Below are 19,995 nucleotides of genomic sequence, written 5' to 3' on the forward strand. Positions count from 1 at the left end.
AAGCAGAATCTGACGCTCTAGCTGGCTTGAAGGTCATTGAAATCAGTCCTGCTACATCAAAGGTACCGACGCGAAGTGTCCATTCTTTATAATCCCTATTCGCTGGTCTACCCATCCGTCTTTTTGTTTTCGATGATTTTACTGTAATATGTTTTGAGGTTACCTCTGTTTATGATGACATTTCATTGTCGCCATATAACAAATGAACTCACTATAAAGGTCACTGCTTACATTAACAATGCACATGGCCTTCGGAATTACTATTTTACTATGATTCCGAAGGCCGTGATGAGTTAATTGGGAATTAAATTAACTGACTTTATTTTAAAAGCGTATTAGTTTGGTGAAATGCAAACTATTTAAATACGATTTAACTTCAATATTTAAGTTAAATTACAATTAGTTAAGTGTGGATTAGTAACATGTTGATGAAATCGGCTCTAAAACAAAGAAATAGAGAGGTCTTAAATATAATAGGCCTACTTCATGTGAAATAAACAGATTGAAAGAAAATCAAGTGTATAATGCATCTGTCACTGAAGACAGCTTACCACTCTAAAGTAACGTGCCGAAATTAAAGAGTTCTTTGTCGTTACAGCATAATGAAGAAAATTATAATGATTACTATTATTATTTATTATCATAAATATTATTGATGTGGCAATTGGTGAAATACCAGCCTAGGAGAGTAGCATAATTTACGAGATCTTGTTCCAAATATGATAGTATTTATGTGAACAGATTCCAGTTGGACTCACCAGATCTTCAGCAACGCAAACGCTATTGTATCAGTCTTGTCTAATGACGGTAGATATCTAAAACATATGAAAGAAGGAATAACATTAATATCATTTTATAACGGAAGATGCATTATGTTTAATCAGTGTCAAAACGGGGACAAGATGAAGACAACGACAATTTTCAATTATAAAGGTCTAACAGAGAATCCTCCAGAGTCTCAGGTTTAACTCCCCATAAAAAGGCATACAATATAGAAAACATAGGTTACAAGAAAAGAACTTTATAGGAGCCTGAAACCTATATTTAAATAGTTTTCTTGAGATTATTGAAACCCATGTATCTAACTCGACATCATGCGATCATTCACTTTCCTTATAAACTAGACACATACACCAAATATAGACGGCCAACTCTGCTTATATCGTCGTTGTTCCTGCAATAACTCCTACGTGACATATTTATCGATTTTCAGATTTTTGCTCTGTTAAATAACTTAAATGATAAAGCAAATAATAAAATCTCCTATATGTAATTATATTTATTTCTTTCGAAAATGTAAGAATTCACAGTTTCCTATGTACCACTGCCATAGAATGAACAAAAATGTGTTTTTCTTCCTACTGAAAAATTTTATATTTTGCACATAGGAGTTATTGCTGGAACAACGACGATATGCTTATAAACTTTACCAACTAAAAAAATTAATTTTAGTGCAGATAAATCCGAACTCTTGATCACCAATCATCACAATCATTGGTGAAAGTTAAACCAGATGGCTAAGGAAGTAATTTCGTCTTTCAAAAGTTCGAGCCGTCTCCTTCTATTCTTTTCTCTCTTGACCAGCAGTAAAATTTTAGAGATAACATTTTGTTGCTTAAAAGAAATTATACATTCTCCATGACAGTTTATAGGTAAGGGTACCTTTTTCAGAAGCCATGAAGGCCCACTGGAACATGGAGTAGAGTTCCATGTTTTATAACCTGGATGGTATAGTCGGCATTAAGCTACAACTGCCTTTACACCCTCTAAAAGGGCTCCATATTCAATTCTATAGTCGTTTAAGTGTACTTAAAGATTCACAACGAGAAAAATCTCCTAACCCCGGAGATTCAACTCGGGACTTTCAGTTTTAGCCAGTTGCCCTACCAACTGACCTACGTGGCCGCCTAACAGATTTAGGGTCTGTCGCTTAATAGTTAAGTGGTGGGCATATCATCTTAAAGTCAGATTTCCATTGTATCTATATGTGTTTATTCACACTACAAATGGGTAAATACCCGGTGGCAGGTGGTAACTAATTACACCAATGATTACTATTAATAATAAATTACAATTCGTAATATTAATTATAAAATAATAATAGCAATAGCCTATTTAATAATATTAACAAGCAGCATCCTAAATTAAATGAAGCATAATCACTTAATATAATATAATTAATTAATAGTTAATAATTTATATTCGGTATATGTATGATAAGATTTTCTTGTGTTTACATGTTTCGACCTATTTATGGGTCATCCTCAGAACTGGTCTTTGTTGATCTTGGCGCCTGTTGTTTTATTTCCTGTGAGGGTGTATTCGTGTAGTATAATGTACAGTCAAAAAGTGTGTGTGTTCTGAAATTGAGTTGTGTGTTGACACACGAAAACACACTCCAACGAAATTCTCAACACACAACTCAGTTTCAGAACATACATACTCTTTGACTGTACATTATACCACACGAACACATCCTCACAGGAAACAAAACAAGAGGCGCCAAGACCAACAACGACCAGTTCTGAAGATTATCCATAAATAGGTCCAAACATAAACAAGGTACGTTAGAATTTAACACATGAAAGTCTTATCCTACATATTCCGAAGTGATACAGTGTTAAAAGTTGTGTAATCAAGATGTCTAATTTATATCTTAACCCGAAGTTCGAAATTAAACCCACGAGTATACAGGATGTTTCTAAAATACGGGGCATAATTTCAGGTATGTATTTCCCACATGTAGACAATCAAAATAGTTCATTACAACATGTGTCCGGAAATGCTTTATTTCCGAGTTATGGCCTTCACAACATTGAAATTCCCAGAACGTTTTTCTTTCCGCAGGTCGTTGCCGTCAAAGGAGACATTAAGAGGGCACTCTGACTGTTCATTCCGAGGCGAAGATTACATTCAGTGCTGTGTAGGCGTTAGACTGTGCGACATGTATTCAAATCAAGAGCTGGCAGAGATACACTTCATGTACGGTAAGGCGGACGGCAATGCTGCGCTGGCTCGTCGTTTGTACCAGGAGAGGTACCCACAGCGACAATGTCCAGATCGGAAGACATTTGTACGTCTCCATTACCGTCTGTGCGAGTATGGAAAATTTAACTCTCCTGGTTTGGGAAGGGGACCACCAAGATCTACAACTCCAGAAGTACAGGAGGAGATTCTGGAGGGTAGCAAGTCTCGATTTCTACTTGTGGGGCCATTTATAATCATTAGTTTATTCGTCTCCGGTGCCTGATTTGGAATCCCTTCGGAATCGAATTGTGGCATGTTCTGAGGACATACGCAATACTCCTGGAGTTTGGGATCGTGTTCGCAGGTCAATGAGACATCGATGTGAGGTCTGTATTCAAGCAGGAGGTGGACATTTTGAACATCTTCTGTAATGACAACGACATGCGGAAAGAAAAACGTTCAGGTGAATTTCAATGTTGTGAAGGCCATAACTCGGAAATGAAGCATTTCCAGACACATGTTATAATGAACTATTTTGATTGTCTACATGTGGGAAATACCTGAAATTATGCCCCGTATTTTTGAAACACCCTGTATAATGATGTATGTTCATACTTGCACAAGTACCTTTCAGCACTACACTCATTCCGCTATCAATTCACTCACTGCACTGGAACTATGGAACATTTCTTGATTTCACTAACACTTCAAAAACATTTCACTGTTCAAATACTTTGCACTACCACTGTAAACTATGAAACTTCACTCACGCAACACACTTCACAGACTGTATCCACTGTAACGTAGACAACAGGGATGTACATGCACATGCAGCGAATAAAGGCAGCAATTATTACAATAACTTGTGTTACTACATTTCTGGCTATGTAATAGGGCTAATTACTCAGTTATTTAATATACATGTACATATACAGGGACATAATTTTATTTTTACTAACATTTTTAATATTAACCTGTCTATACCTTTAGAGAAGCGGAAACACCGCTTGCTCCCCCCTCCAAGACTGGAGTTCGATGATACTGGCGTAAAACACAAATCACTCTACTAGGTATAAGAAGAAAGAAAAGTAGTTCATCCATTTACGTAAACTAGGAAATATCGCGATTTTGAGTTTGATAATTTTCATTAGGTTTTTCTTTAATCAAAGTACACTACTGTATTAAGAATAAGTGTTTTTACTCACGAAGTGAGTTACCCATGCGAACGTATTCATTATGCAGTGTATATTAAACTGTCTACAGCACATTAGCGTACAATATAGAGAAAGAAGTTAAATTGAAAAATAATCATAATATGAATATTTAAACACAATTTTGAAAATGGTGGCCGTTCATTTCGATACAGGCTTCAGTTCTTTTGTGCATATTATCACACTATAGACTATTGCATCTAATTCCAATTGCCAGTTTCGTCCTTCGTACTAGTAACTCATGTTGAAATAATTCTATACCTACTCTAAGTACTGTTAATTCAATCTTCACTTCTGCCCGACCCGAAAATATAGAATTATTCAGACATGCTATCTACTGTCCGTCCAAGTCGTTATGCCGCATGATTGTAGAAAGGGAGGAAATCACGTGACAGTTAATTACTTAACGAGGCCCTTTTATTTAAGTTAAATTAAACAGCTATATAATATTACGTAAACGCCCAATTCCTAAGAGAAATTAATGTTTTCAGAAAAGAGCTAAGACAGCCCCGCTTTTACAGAGGGGCGAGCAGAAGCAGGTGGGGGAAATCGGGATGTGACGTAGGCAAACGGACAGTACCTGTGCGAAAATATGATTCAATATTGAAAGCTCTTTCGTCACTGGAAAACGCGAACATATTTCTGGTACGTACTACACTCAGTAACTCAGTACTGCTTACTATCTGCTGTCTTGGTTCTGTGTGGAGTTGGAACTTCCTTAGTAGAAGGGGTGGGAGTGAAGTACATTCAAAAACTCAGGTACAATAAAAATTGAAGTAAAAATAAAATGATGTCCCTGTATAAACAAATAGCAAAGGGAAGGGTTTTTTAGGAACAAAAAGAGAAATAGGCAAAGTTAATTGTATGTAAACCATTTTACTGTTAAAAGCAATTATTTATTATGTAAATACTTCACTTCATTGGTTAGGAGAAACTAATAGGGTCTACCTGCTCGACGTGTGTGATCGTTAAGTACTTTTGAGTATTTGTTGAAAAATAATTTTATAGAAATGAGCAAAAAATTTCATTCTTCACTTTTTTTTAACATTCCGGAACAAATATAGGGTAAGGTTGCCTATATCGCACTACTTTAGCATTTATAATTTTTATTGAACAATAGAGTTTTTATTTTCAGTATTCCTTTACAGAGATACATTCCCAGAACATTTACCTTTGATGTAAAAAGAATCCTTGAATTTTATTTAATATTTTTTAATTAAAATGTCATTTTCGAAACACATGTCAGTGGTGCCATTTAGGCAACTAGTTTCCTAAATAGCACCTGCGGTTTCTTAAATCGCACCTCTTTAACTGCAGGGAACAGGATGAAGGAAAGCTTTTAATATTGAACATATTGAAGAGTATTTGAATGAATAATGTAATAAATGCAAATTACAAGTTTATTGAAATTAATGAAAGAGAGTAACGCATCTTTAAATGAAATTGGAAAAATAGAGCGTAAATTACGTCACATTTAAACTTTCTGAATGCGTTTTTTATTGTTATGCATTTTCCATGTGCTTTCACCAGACAGTTCAAACTATAAACTGCGTCACCTTTTCTCCACTATTATCTCGAAGCCACCTAAGAACTGCTTCATGATATAGCTGTTTGAAATGATTTGAGGATAGAAAATCTAAAGGCTGGGCCTATGAGTATTATACGAGGAAGCTGAAACAGGAGCATACCATTTTCCCGAGATAATCTAGCTTCTACATTTTTGGAATGGGTCGTATAGGTGGACATACAGAAGCAGCACTTTTTTCTATGGCAGGTTTGAGTGGCAAATAAAATGTTTGAGCTATTCGACAAATAGTTCACTGTTGATGTAACCTGAATCAGAGAAAACAATTAAAGATCCTGGAGGAGCACCAGCTGATAATGTAGGATGCGCTGTTTGACGTTTAAAAATTATCACAGGTGGCACAAAATACCAGGTGCGCTTGTACAACACACACTTGTTGTATTAACGTCTTTTTCACCATTTGATATTGCACCCACCTGATGCATTCCTAGTTCAGTTAAAATTTTTGGGGTCTCCTTTTGTACGGTTAGAATTGCTACAGTTGCTCATATCGCACCGGTGCGAATTAGGCACCTATAAAGTGGTGCGAATTGAGAAACTACGCCATAAGTTATTACTTCCTTCATTCTAGCCTATAATAATCACATGTTCGAAAATCCTACTAAGTTAAATGTTCTTTAATATCTCTTTAAACGAATAACATCTTAAGATTATGGACTCCTTTGCATACAAATCCGTTATTTAGTTACAAAATGTTAGCTAAATATACATCCACCTGAGCGATTATATTAGATAAACTATCACCACGCTGCTGACACAAAGAAGTGGCAGAAATCAAGTGACATGGTGGAAGTTCATATGGTAGATTGTAACAATACCACTAGATGCCACACTACTACACTAATTTGTTTTAAACTAGCAGTGGTGCGATTTAGGAAGCGGTGCGATTTATGCTACTCTACCCTAACTCAAACCAGAACACAGGACACACCATTAAAATCCGGAATTATCCTGAGAAATCCAGGACATCTGGCAACCCTGACGGTAACTACGGGGACAGTGTTTTTAACTTTCGGTACATTTTATTTCTGGTCATTCTACAGTTATATTTGCTTGAATTCATGTAAATTTATTACACAAAACCGTTGGCTTTATTTCTCTATCGACGGAAATTGCATTTATGTCCCTTCGGTCTGCATAAAACCAAACTCCCTGACTGTGCTTGACCTCTCGAAATCAAGATTTAACAGGAAGTCCATCGAGGATAAACCACTCTGTGATGCTGTGGATATTGTCAGTCAGCACACTACACGCTACCGCTTTGTACTTACGCTGCAACACCGCCGTTTGGCTGCCTCAACCATCCACTGTCAGCGTAAACTCCAGGTGTCTACGTTTTGGTTAATCATTGGAATTAAGTGTGCAAGCGAACGGAATAGAGGTGATTGCAACTGCATAATAATCCTAACAGCTTCACGAACAGAGCTTTTAAACACAGCTTAATGACTGCGCCGATCTGCTCGCTGCAATTTGTGATAATTACCGTAGCAGTCCAGAACACCTGGAACTGAGTGCTACAGATTTGATTCTCCTCCAGGGCATGGCTATTCTCATTACGTTTCATAAAATTAAATTGTAACGTTGTGTACCGCAAAATGAACTGCCAGGTGCAGTGTTTTTAAATCGGAAATCAGTTGTAAAGCCAAACAAGTTGTACTGTTTATCAATTCCTGTACAAATCACCTGCAGATGACAGAGAAATCGGAGGAAAGTGATTAAAGTGAAGTAACCTGGATAATGATTGAACATGTTAATGCATTAGGTACGCAATTTTAATATAATTAACTTCATTAGTTCATAAAGGCATCACAATTTCCCGACGTGTACATCTGTCGTCGATTTGCAAAAGGGGACATGTATAAAATCACAAAGTGTTGGAAAATCGCAAAAACTGTAACTAAGTTAACAAATTAAATTGTTCATATATTTTTTTTTCTAATTAGATCACCATGGAAATATACATTCAGGATTCATAAACATTTTAATTTTTTATGTTTGTTGTTTTTGTTCGTCTTTTTTTTCGATTTTCCAACACTTCGTTATTTTGGACGTGTCCCCTTTTGCAAATCGACGATAGGCTTTTTTTTTTACGTGTAGCAACTTCCCAATCTTGCATACAAGCAATGCCCCCTTCCTTTTAGATGCCATTCTTGTAATTCAAAATTCGGGAATTTAAAAACCTTTTAATGAATTTAAGTATGCTCCCAATACAAAAGCTTTCATTAATGGTAGTTTATTGCTCATGTTTTACTGAATATACCGTGTGAACCGTAAGTAACGTAATTAAATTCAGGAGTTATTCTTCGAGATATTTCTAACAAAAATTTTAATGAAATTTTGCTCATTTTTGCTTTCTTTTGAAGTTAAATTTGTTATATATGAAATATTTATTTTTTTATTTTTATTTTTTATTTATTTGTTTTTTATTTAAATTTAAATAAACAGAATAAAGAATATAATTACAAAACAAACAAGAGAAATAGAAATAAAATAATACAAGCAATATAAAAAGAAGATACAGTAGTATTAACAAAATTTGAGACCGAATGAGCAGCGCTCGTGCTCGGTCGCAGTTCAGATATAATATTAAAATCAATAATAATAATAATAATAATAAAAATAAATAAGTAAAATAAAATAGGAACTAAAATATAATTACAGCGGCAATGGAATTATATAATATAATATTAACACTACAGAAGAATAATATCACACGTGAAAAGTAGGACTAATATACATTTCAAAATTATAGAATACAAATATAATATAGGTTGTTTAATTCATGCACATAGGCTATAAATTTATTTAATCAAATTGAAGATATTAACACGTTTCTAATTTTCTTGTTATATGTTATTGGGTTACATGTTAGAAGTTCTGGGTGTAATTTAGTTAAAGCATTGTACAACCGAGGGCCAAAATTTATGCTATGCTTTAGACCAGCAGATGTGAGACATTTAGGTTCTACTAATGTTGAATTAATATTTCGTCTTGTGTCATAATTATGTGTCTGTAATACAAACTTATTACGATTTTTATGATAAAATTTTAACAGCGTATACTTATAAATTTGTTCAATATTAAATACATTAAATTCAGAATAAATTAATTTAGTTGGATAATCGAAACGTTTCTTCAAACAAATTTTAATTATTCGTTTTTGTAGTAAATTTAACGGACTAAGATTAATTTTTGTACTTCCACTTTCATAGCGTGTTTTGGAAAAGTCATTGATTGAATTCCCAATTTGCTCAGTCGATTTAAGAGAGTAGTGCATTATGATAATAATATCATATCTCACTTTTTTTCGAGAAGTTATCATGGCTTAGGTTACATGAGAGGAGAAATCTGCACTCGCTTTCTCTCTTATATCGAATTATGCACACTTCATCCCCCTCTTATTTATTCGCCAATTTTCATACTCTCTCTCGCTAGCATAATATTAATACTCGATTACAACGCGATAACACGCTAGAAATTCCACTTCACACATCATCTCTGTATTCCTCATCTTTCACTGTTGCTACCTCTCGTCACTGGAACTCTCTGCCGCCTGAAATCAAGGGCTGCCGAACATTGAAATCTTTCAAATCCAAGTTAGAAAATTATCTTATGACGAGTAGCCAAACTAACTTACTATTATGACAAGTGTTGTATTGCATGTTTCCACGTATTCACATTTTTTTTTATGTTCTAATGATATTTAACTTATTTTATATTTTTGTTTTCATATTTTCCGATAATGGTATGTATATATATATAATGTGATAAGTTGAGCTATATATAATCATAATTTTCCTTACTGCGTGTACTTAAAAATATTGTATTCATTGTATGCTTTGTACTTCACTATGTTATTACTATTATTATTAATATTATTATTATTATTATTATTATTATTATTATTATTATCAATAATTGTCTTATTTTTTATACTTTATACTTTGTATGTCTCATTTATTTTGACCTCCTGTTCACATTTTATTATGCTTTTTCCTTTCTTTCTATATGTTATATATTATGTCTGATTTCTACTTACTTGTTGTTTACATTACATTATTATTATCTTATTCAGTTTTGTGTGTAAAATTGTAGTGTACTTTGTAAACTTGTAGTGTTTTTTGTAACGCAGTTTTACTCCTGGTTGAGTGTTAGAGAAGACCGTATGGCCTTAACTCTGCCAGGTTAAATAAACCATTATTATTATTATTATTATTATTATTATTATTATTATTATAAATAGCTGAAACAATTTTAGTTTTGTCCTTTAAATGTACAGAAATTTTATCCGAACAAAATGTAACTTTTCGTTCTGCAAAGGAATTTTACATACTGACATTTATTCGGATCAAATTTCTGCACATTTAAAGGACAAAACTAAAATTCTTCCAATCATAATGTATATTATCATAATACACTGGTCTCTTAAATTGACTGAGCATATTGTGAATTAAATCATTGGCTTTCCAAATATACGTTATGAAATGTTTCATATAAAATAATTTTTATCTCAAAAAGGAAGACAAAACGAGCAAAATTATATTAAACATTTTTGTTTGAAATATCTCAAAGAATAACCCCCTGAAATTAATGAAACCACTTACTGTTCACTCTATATAGCTCCAGGAAGTGCCTCCTTTTTGCAACGAAACAATTGGGAGTTCAGCTTCAATTCCACTATAACCTTCGACTATCATCAGTACCTATGTGAAACATATTATGTAGGGCCTATATATATATATATATATATATATATATATATATATATATATATATATATATATATATATATATGTCGGTTGTATTGTAAAATTAGGTTCACTTATTAATTAGGTTATTTTATGTACAGACGTGGACAAATTATTAGCAAAATTGAACATTTTTATTATATATTTTTACAAAATATGATTCTTCAATTTAGACTACAGTTGACATTTTTGTGAATTTTCAAATTGTTAGCAAAATTGAAGATTTGTGTTGCATATTTTTCAAAATTTAACTCCTCAATTTGGACTACATTTGATATTTTTGGATATTTACAAATTATTAGCAAAACTGAAGGTTTTATTGTATATTTTTACAAAATTCGATTCTTCAATTTGGACTACAGCTGACATTTTGGATATTTCCAAATTATTAGCAAAACTGAAGATTGTTGTTTTAAATTTTTACAAAATTTGACTCTTCAATGCAGTTGACATTTTTGCTAATTTACAAATTATTAGCAAAATTGAAGATTTGTGTTGCATATTTTTCAAAATTTAACTCCTCAATTTGGACTACATTTGATATTTTCGCATATTTACAAATTATTAGCAAAACTGAAGGTTTTTATTGTATAATTTTACAAAATTTGACTCTTCAATTTTGACTACAGCTGACATTTTGGATAGTTCCAAATTATTAGCAAAACTGAAGATGGTTGTTTTATATTTTTACAAAATTTGACTCTTCAATACAGTTGAAATTTTTGGTAATTTACAAATTATTAGCAAAATTGAAGATTTTTATTATATATTTTTTACAAAACTTGACTCCTCAATTTAAACTACAGTTGACATTTTTGCATATTTCTCTCTACTGTAATGATGGAAAAATCCAAAATTGTCAACTGTAGTCTAAATTGAAAAGTCAAATTTTGTAAACAAAATATCATAAAAATCGTCAATTTTGTTAATAATTTGTCCACGTCTGTATTATTATTAATTGCAATTATTGTGTTAAATTGTATTGTATATTGTATAGTGTATATAATTGTATTGTATATTGTATAATTCTATTTGTATTGTATAATTGTATTGTGTATTGTAATTTTATTGTGTATTGTTTATATTGTGTATACTACTGCCACCGGGTGCTTGCCCACTTGCAGTGTAAAATAAATACATACATAAATAACTTACTACCAAATGGTCGGAATCACACCATTCTTGCACGAAAAGATCGGGCTCATTTTAATGTATGAAATAAGCAAAACATTAATTTCACCAAAAAGTGGAACCATCCCCTTTTTGCAGGGAGCTCTTCAATATTATTATTACTCATTCTCGGACACATATCGCAAAGTGAGATGTCCTGGCAATAGATATACTATTAGCTAGAAACTCTATTATGTCTGTGTTTACTTTAATTGAATAATAATTATTATTAAAAATGAATAAACCTTGTATGTTTTAAACACGTTATTAAACATTAAAGACAATATTAATATTACAGCAGTAAGACAGTGAGAAGGGCTTCCTTCTCTGAAACTTTTACCACATAAAAATAGAACAAAAATGAGTCTGTTTCAGATTTCCCTGGAACTCAATCTTAACGACCCCAGTTAGAGCGATTTTCCTTGTCATGAAACGATGTTTCCAGAGCTGTAATTTCGTTACGCTTGTGAAACTCGAGAAGATAGCTTAATAAAATCTTCCATAAACCAGCCATCTTCACTCTGGGCTATAAAATAATATGGCTGACATGATGAATTAATAGGCCACGGCATAATTACGTGTATCGGCCACAATACGAAGCAAGGAGAGAACTTTTAGCGATCTTATAAGAAACAGAACTGCAAAAAGAATGTGATATTAAAGCAATGTGGTGTGATTTAAGAAACATGTCACGGCACGCATAAATACACCGTCGGTGATTGACTGTTTCTAATGCAAAAATTTTCTTACTGCTCAAAATAAACTCGAAATAATGTCAAATTATTTAATGGCACTGTTCTTGTAATTAACTTTCAAAAACGGGCATTCTTCTACACAGATACTGTATATCAGTAGTTATGTAAGAGCGTTGGACCGAGTCCTAATGGAGAAGGAAATTTTCTCATGAAATTTTGGCCAGTGTATGGGGCCGGTGTCTATCCAGCATCGTGGTGAATTTGGAAAGCTACTCTAGGTAGCGAAATCCGGTATCGAATACCAGCTACTGTCGGTGACTCAGGAGAAGACGAGAGCGGACTGAGGAGGAAGGGATGTGAGCAGATAACGTAAGACAACACGTCAATATTTGTACTGCAGTAAGCGGAAACATTAGGTCTCCTTCTGTTCAACTTAGCTTTAATTTCCATACGCATTGTTACTCATGTTTCCTGCACGAGTAATAACCTGGCTACTGGGATGCTTATCTGAGCGATGTTTATAATAATCAACAGCGATAGTCAAGAAGGTCACATTCTTGCCCCTCGTCTTCTCCTGAGTAACGGACAGTATAAAGACTGGAGGGATCATGATGATGACTACAAAATATACTACTATAGGGACATCTTGTGCTTGTGTTATATTCTTATATTTTTTGTGATTATGTTTTGTCTTTCGTATTGTGTTTTCTATTGTGTTTGGATTGTATTCGTTTTCTTGTGCTATGTATTTGATTATAAGTATAAGCTGTTAAAATTTTATCATAAAAATCGTAATAAGTTTGTATTACAGACACACAATTATGATACAAGATGAAATATTAATTCAACATTAGTAGAACCTAAGTGTCTCACATCTGCTGGTCTAAAGCATAGCATAAATTTTGGCCCTCGGTTGTACAATGCTTTAACTAAATTACACCCAGAACTTCTAACATGTAACCCACTAACATATAACAAGAAAATTAGAAACGTGTTAATATCTTCAATTTGATTAAATAAATTTATAGCCTATGTGTATGAATTAAACAACCTATATTATATTTGTATTCTATAATTTTGAAATGTATATTAGTCCTACTTTTCACGTGTGATATTATTCTTCTGTAGTGTTAATATTATATTATATAATTCCATTGCCGCTGTAATTATATTTTAGTTCCTATTTTATTTTACTTATTTATTTATATTATTATTATTATTATTATTATTATTATTGATTTTAATATTATATCTGAACTGCGACCGAGCACGAGCGCTGCTCATTCGGTCTCAAATTTTGTTAATACTACTGTATCTTCTTTTTATATTGCTTGTATTATTTTATTTGTATTTCTCTTTGTTTGTTTTGTAATTATATTTCTTTATTCTGTATATTTGAAATAAATAAAATTGAAAAATTACAAAATAAAATTGAAATTGATTGTGTTTAGCTCTTTTTTGTAGTCTTGCTGGCTCATTGGTATGTTGAGTAGTCTGTGTACCATTGTTCGGAATGCAGCTTGTTTGTGTTGTGTTGAGTGATTGGATTTGTTGTGTATGTGTATTGTTGTTGTTGTTGTTGTTGTTGTTGTAGTTGTGAGTTTTCTGTAGATTTTGAATGTATGTTTGTTGTCTACTTTTGTTATTGTGATGTCTAGAAAATTGATGGGTTTATTGCTTTCAATTTCTAATGTGTAGTGTAGCTCTGGGTGTATTTTGTTTATGTGTTGATGTAGGTTTTGAATCTGTCTTTTGTTTACTTTGTATAGCATTAGTACTTACTTACTTACAAATGGCTTTTAAGGAAACCGAAGGTTCATTGCCGCCCTCACATAAGCCCGCCATAGGTCCCTAACATGTGCAAGATTAATCCAGTCTCTATCATCACACCCCATCTCCCTCAAATCCATTTTAATATTATCCTCCCATCTACGTCTCGGCCTCCCTAAAGGTCTTTTTCCCTCCGGTCTCCCAACTAACACTCTATATCCATTTCTGGATTCGCCCATACGTGCTACATGCCCTGCCCATCTCAAACGTCTGGATTTTAAGTTCCTAATTATGTTAGGTGAAGAATACAATGCGTGCAGTTCTGTGTTGTGTAACTTTCTCCATTCTCCTGTAGCTTCATCCCGCTTAGCCCCAAATATTTTCCTAAGCACCTTATTCTCAAATACCCTTAACCTATGTTCCTCTCTCAGAGTGAGAGTCCAAGTTTCACAACCATACAGAAGAACAGGTAATATAACTGTTTTATAAATTCTAACTTTCAGATTTTTGGACAGCAGACTGGATGATAAGAGCTTCTCAACCGAATAATAACACGCATTTCCCATATTTATTCTGCGTTTAATTTCCTCCCGAGTGTCATTTATATTTGTTACTGTTGCTCCAAGGTATTTGAATTTTTCCACCTCTTCGAAGGATAAATCTCCAATTTTTATATTTCCATTTCGTACAATATTCTGGTCACGAGACATAATCATATACTTCATCTTTTCGGGATTTACTTCCAAACCGATCGCTTTACTTGCTTCAAGTAAAATTTCCGTGTTTTTCCTAATCATTTGTGTATTTTCTCCTAACATATTCACGTCATCCGCATAGGCAAGAAGCTGATGTAACCCGTTCAATTCCAAACCCTGCCTGTTATCCTGAACTTTCCTAATGGCATATTCTAGAGCGAAGTTAAAAAGTAAAGGTGATAGTGCATCTCCCTGCTTTAGCCCGCAGTGAATTGGAAAAGCATCAGATAGAAACTGACCTATACGGACTCTGCTGTATGTTTCACTGAGACACATTTTAATTAATCGAACTAGTTTCTTGGGAATATCAAATTCAATAAGAATATCATATAATACTTCCCTCTTAACCGAGTCATATGCCTTTTTGAAATCTATGAATAACTGATGTATTGTACCATTATACTCCCATTTTTTCTCCATTATCTGTCGAATACAAAAAATCTGATCAATTGTCGATCTATTACGCCGAAAACCGCACTGATTAGCATTAGTATGTGTAAAAAAAATTTAATAACATAATTTTGCTCGTTTTTGCTTCCTTTTGAGACAAAAATTGTTTTTATATTAAACATTTCATAGATTGTTTTGGAAAAGTCATTGATTGAACTCCCAATATGCTCAGTCAATTTAAGAGAGCAGTGTATTATGGTAATAAATTATTCAAAGAATTTTAGTTTCGTCCTTTAAATGTGCAGAAATTTGACCCGAACAAATGTAACGCCGAAAAATTCCTTTGCAGAAGGAAATGTTACATTTGTTCGGATCAAAATGCTTCACATTTAAAGGACGAAACTAAAATTCTTTCACATCTGTGATTTAGTTATATCAAACACATCCTTAAACGTTGTTGGTTTTTGTTGGTTTATACTAAAGGCGTTGAATGGAACAATTCTGTTCCAAACCTTCTTTCATTAGTATGTACCTATACTGAAGACTTCCCCGGAACAAGGGTGTGACCAACAAAAGTATAATTCAGGTTTCAGAAGAAAGGAAAATAATTTCAGGGGAATATTTCATTATGCCTATATTTACTAGCAGAACCGTTTGACTAATAAAGGATACAAGTGTATTCCGCTATTGAATGCAATAATGTTTTGTTATAAATCATACCTGCACAAACAGCGCTCAACGAGCGCGCGCGCTCCTTCGGAGCTGGAGAGCCGTGTTTACCGCTCGCCGAAACGGAGAGGAAGATACGTCAGAATGATATAGACTTTCTATGAGTAGAGGAGAGGGGAAACGACCACTCAGCTATCTAGTGGAGTGCAGTGTGTAGGCCTATTCTCAGTAACTGTTTCACGTTGCTTACCTACTGCTACAGTACAGTATGGAGGAATCTAAAAGACGGAACATAACATTTAACATTTAACGATTTACATCTCGAACTTATTGATCTTCAATGTGACCTAAGGGCTAAAGATCGTTTGAATAATAATACTAGCCTGGTTGAGTTTTACAAGACTAAACATTGGCAATAATATCCACGACTACACAGGCTGGCCGTGAAAATGATTGCTATGTTTGTCTCAACATTTATATTTGTGAGCAACTGTTTTCTATAATCAACTTCAATAAAGGCAGACATCGAACATCTGTAACTGATGGTTCATTACGATCAGTAGGCTACTGTTCCTTTCAGCTGTCAACAGCATAAAACCTCGTTTTGATGTACTAATAAAATTAATAAAATATATAGAATTTCTATTATTTCTGTAAAATAAATATTGTGACGGCCACATGAGATTCGATCTCACGACCGACGGAGGAGAGGCATCTGCTTCCTGGGACATGTACTATGGCGGAGAGAAGAGAGGGGAAAGGGCGACGCGGCGAGGGGAGGTTGCGCGCGCATCTTCTGCTTGCCTAGAGAGGCCGAGAAGTCCGTTGAAGTGGAAAAATCGCGAACTCGAACTTTCTCGGTTACGTCGCTGTGGTTATAAATTACGGACGCGAATGAACGACAGATTCATTCAGGATTCAGCCCGTCAGTAAGCCAGTGTTGTTACAGCCAGTGGACAGCAAGCAGCCAGTCTTGTGTAGCAGTGAGACCAGAGCGCGACTTGAGTTGTGTCCGTAACTGTGGAGCCTGAAGCCCGGAGTTCGAGTGCAGTGGACAGCAGTTGGGAGACCTGAGTTCGAAGTGCAGCGGATCGTCTCTGAAGGTATGGGGTTCGAGATTCTGTGAACGCGAGTGACTGAGCTAGAAGAACTGTGAACTGAGAACTGACAGTTCCGATTTGTAAATAGTGCTTTGTGGATATTAGTTAAGATTAACAGTTCATTGTTGTTCGTAACAGTCCAAGTAAATTGTCATTGTCGTTTGTGGAGTGCAATAACGAAAGCTGTCTTACTGTGTGGAGAGCAAATCCCATTGTTGTGATAATAAAATTACATTGTTGTTTGGAATAAACTTTACAATATTTCTTTATTAATTAATAATAGTCCAAGATAGTTCTGCAAACACTGAACGGGAATTCATTTCATAAACACTCTTACTAGTACTGTACAGACGTGGACAAATTATTAACAAAATTGACGATTTTTATGATAATTCTGTTTACAAAATTTGACTTTTCAATTTAGACTACAGTTGACAATTTTGCATATTTCTATCATTACAGTAGATAGAAATATGCAAAAATGTCAACTGTAGTCTAATTGAAGAGTCAAATTTTGTAAAAATATATAATAAAAATCTTCATATTTTGCTAATAATTTGTAAATATGCAAACATGTCAACTGCAGTCTAAATTGAAGAGTCAAATTTTGTAAAAATATAAAATAAAAATCTTCAGTTTTGCTAATAATTTGGAAATATCCAAAATGTAAACTGTAGTCCAAATTGAAGAGTCAAATTTTGTAAAAATATATAATAAAAATCTTCAGTTTTGTTAATAATTTGTAAATATGCAAAAATATCAAATGTAGTTCAAATTGGAGAGTCAAATTTTGTAAAACATATACAATACAAATCTTCAATTTTGCTAATAATTTCGAAATACGCAAAAATGTCAACTGTAGTCTAAACTGAAGAATTATATTTTGTAAAAATATGTAATAAAAATCTTCCATTTTGCTAATAATTTGTCCACGTCTGTATTTCCTTTTGTGTACATTTTGTACGAGATCACCCCTTATTCCAGTCCACCCTTATACAGAGCGCAGCTAATATCTGCATTCCGCTCATGAGCTGTGAGCCGCCTCGGAGAGCGCAAACTTGGTGCAGGTTGTTATAAATGAATGCTTCTAAATTATGTTTTACTGCTGAGTCTCATATTTAAATAATTTGATGTTACATCCTTGTTTCTGGGAGGTCTTCAATTGTGATAACTATAATAATTTGGAACCTATTCAGTTTTAGTTATTCATCTAATCGTTCTATGACATGAAAAATGGTTATATTGATTGTCCTCTCCCAAAACAGAGTATCGAACCTCACACAATACAGGCTTACAGGTAGACTATACAAAAATGAAACAACCACACGCCTCAAGCGCGATTCAAATCAGTGGCCTCTGGGTTGGCTTTGTGAACTGCTGCTGTCAGGTATTAACCAATCAGAAATAAAAGGAAAGCTAAAAATAATGTTTACATTGTAACACTACAAACAGCAAATGCTTTGTTACTCATATTGACGGGAAATTGTTACACACACGGAGACTACTTGAGTTGCTTAAATGTTTCCAATAACGCTGTAATAAAATTAGATTTTCTTTGCAACTTTTATTACTTAGGATAAAGTGAAAATTTAACGATATAATTGTATTAAAGGAAAATAGGTTTATCTGTTCTAATAATAAATCTGTAGCCGAAATTTTTCTGGTAATTTGTGATTTTCCAAAAATAATTGGTTCTAACATATATAATTAACCACCCTGAAACCGAAAATAGCTTTTTTGAAATTTTTGTTTGTATGTCTGCCTATCTCTCTGTCTGTATGTATGTTTGTTACCTTTTCACGCGTTAATGGCTGAACGGATTTCGACGAAAATTGGAACATAAATTAAGTTCGTTGTAACTTAGACTTTAGGCTATACGGCATTCAAAATACATTATTTAAAAGGGGGGTTATAAGGGGGCCTGAATTAAATAAATCGAAATATCTTGCTTATTATTGCTTTTTGTGAAAAATGTTACATAACAAAGGTTTCTTTAAAAATAATTTGCGATAAGTTTCATTCCTTGAAACATTTTGATAGGACTGATATTTAGTGAGATAAATGAGTTTTAAAATTAAAATAACTGCCATCTAAGGCCGTGTAATGAATTAAAAAACAAGTGACTTCATCTATAAGGGGCAACAATCGAAAGCTATGAAAGATAGCCTACAGAGAATGTTTCTGTGTTTGTATGAAGTAATATCGGAAGCTAAATTCACCGATTTGTATAATTAATTATTATTTCACCATTGGAAATTGTAGTTCCTCTAGATGGACATATTGCTATAATGTTATTACAGTAACTTCTGATATAATATAATATAATACAATATAATATAATATAATATAATATAATATAATATAATATAATATAATATAATATAATATAATATAATATAATATAATATAATATAATATAATATAATTTATTTGAAGGGTACAGAACCATAGTGGGCAAAGCGCAATTTACTGAATACGTAGAAAACAAGGGTTAAAATTAAGTTATTACCATAATTCAATGGAAACCTATAACAAGTAAAATCAAGTATACACATTAAATCTAAATGATGTCAATCTTCATTAAACTATGGTTGCATGTAATAAAAATTAAGAAACATGTTAAAGGAATTGTCATTGCACCAAATGAGTGTCTCTGGACCAAAATGATCGCATTTTAATTATTTGGATGCAATTTAAATTAAGTAACATATTAAACGATTTATCCTTCTATCAAACACGAATGTTCCCTGGATCAAACGTCCTATTTTAATTATGTAATTACTTTATATTTATTTCTAACGGGTGCAGCGGAGCGCAAGGGTACGGCTAGTTGACAATAAATTCATTATCTACATAGTTATTACTACTCTTCTGTTTTGATGATATTCCGTTCAGAGCATACAAGAACCAACACGTAATTACGTAACTTGTACAG

The 19,995-nt window shown here is 33.3% G+C and overlaps 1 long non-coding RNA gene across 1 annotated transcript in view; it reads right to left on the minus strand.

The window, feature by feature from the left end:
• The window catches only part of LOC138709590 (uncharacterized), a 514,896-nt gene that overhangs the window by 208,302 nt on the left and 286,599 nt on the right, over window positions 1-19,995 (minus strand). The window contains exon 2 of the long non-coding RNA XR_011334957.1: window positions 759-815. This is a non-coding gene — a long non-coding RNA (uncharacterized lncRNA). The remainder of the gene's footprint in view (window positions 1-758; window positions 816-19,995) is intronic.

The sequence above is a fragment of the Periplaneta americana genome, chromosome 11 (genome assembly GCF_040183065.1).
Source record: "Periplaneta americana isolate PAMFEO1 chromosome 11, P.americana_PAMFEO1_priV1, whole genome shotgun sequence".
Classification (NCBI taxonomy): domain Eukaryota; kingdom Metazoa; phylum Arthropoda; class Insecta; order Blattodea; family Blattidae; genus Periplaneta; species Periplaneta americana.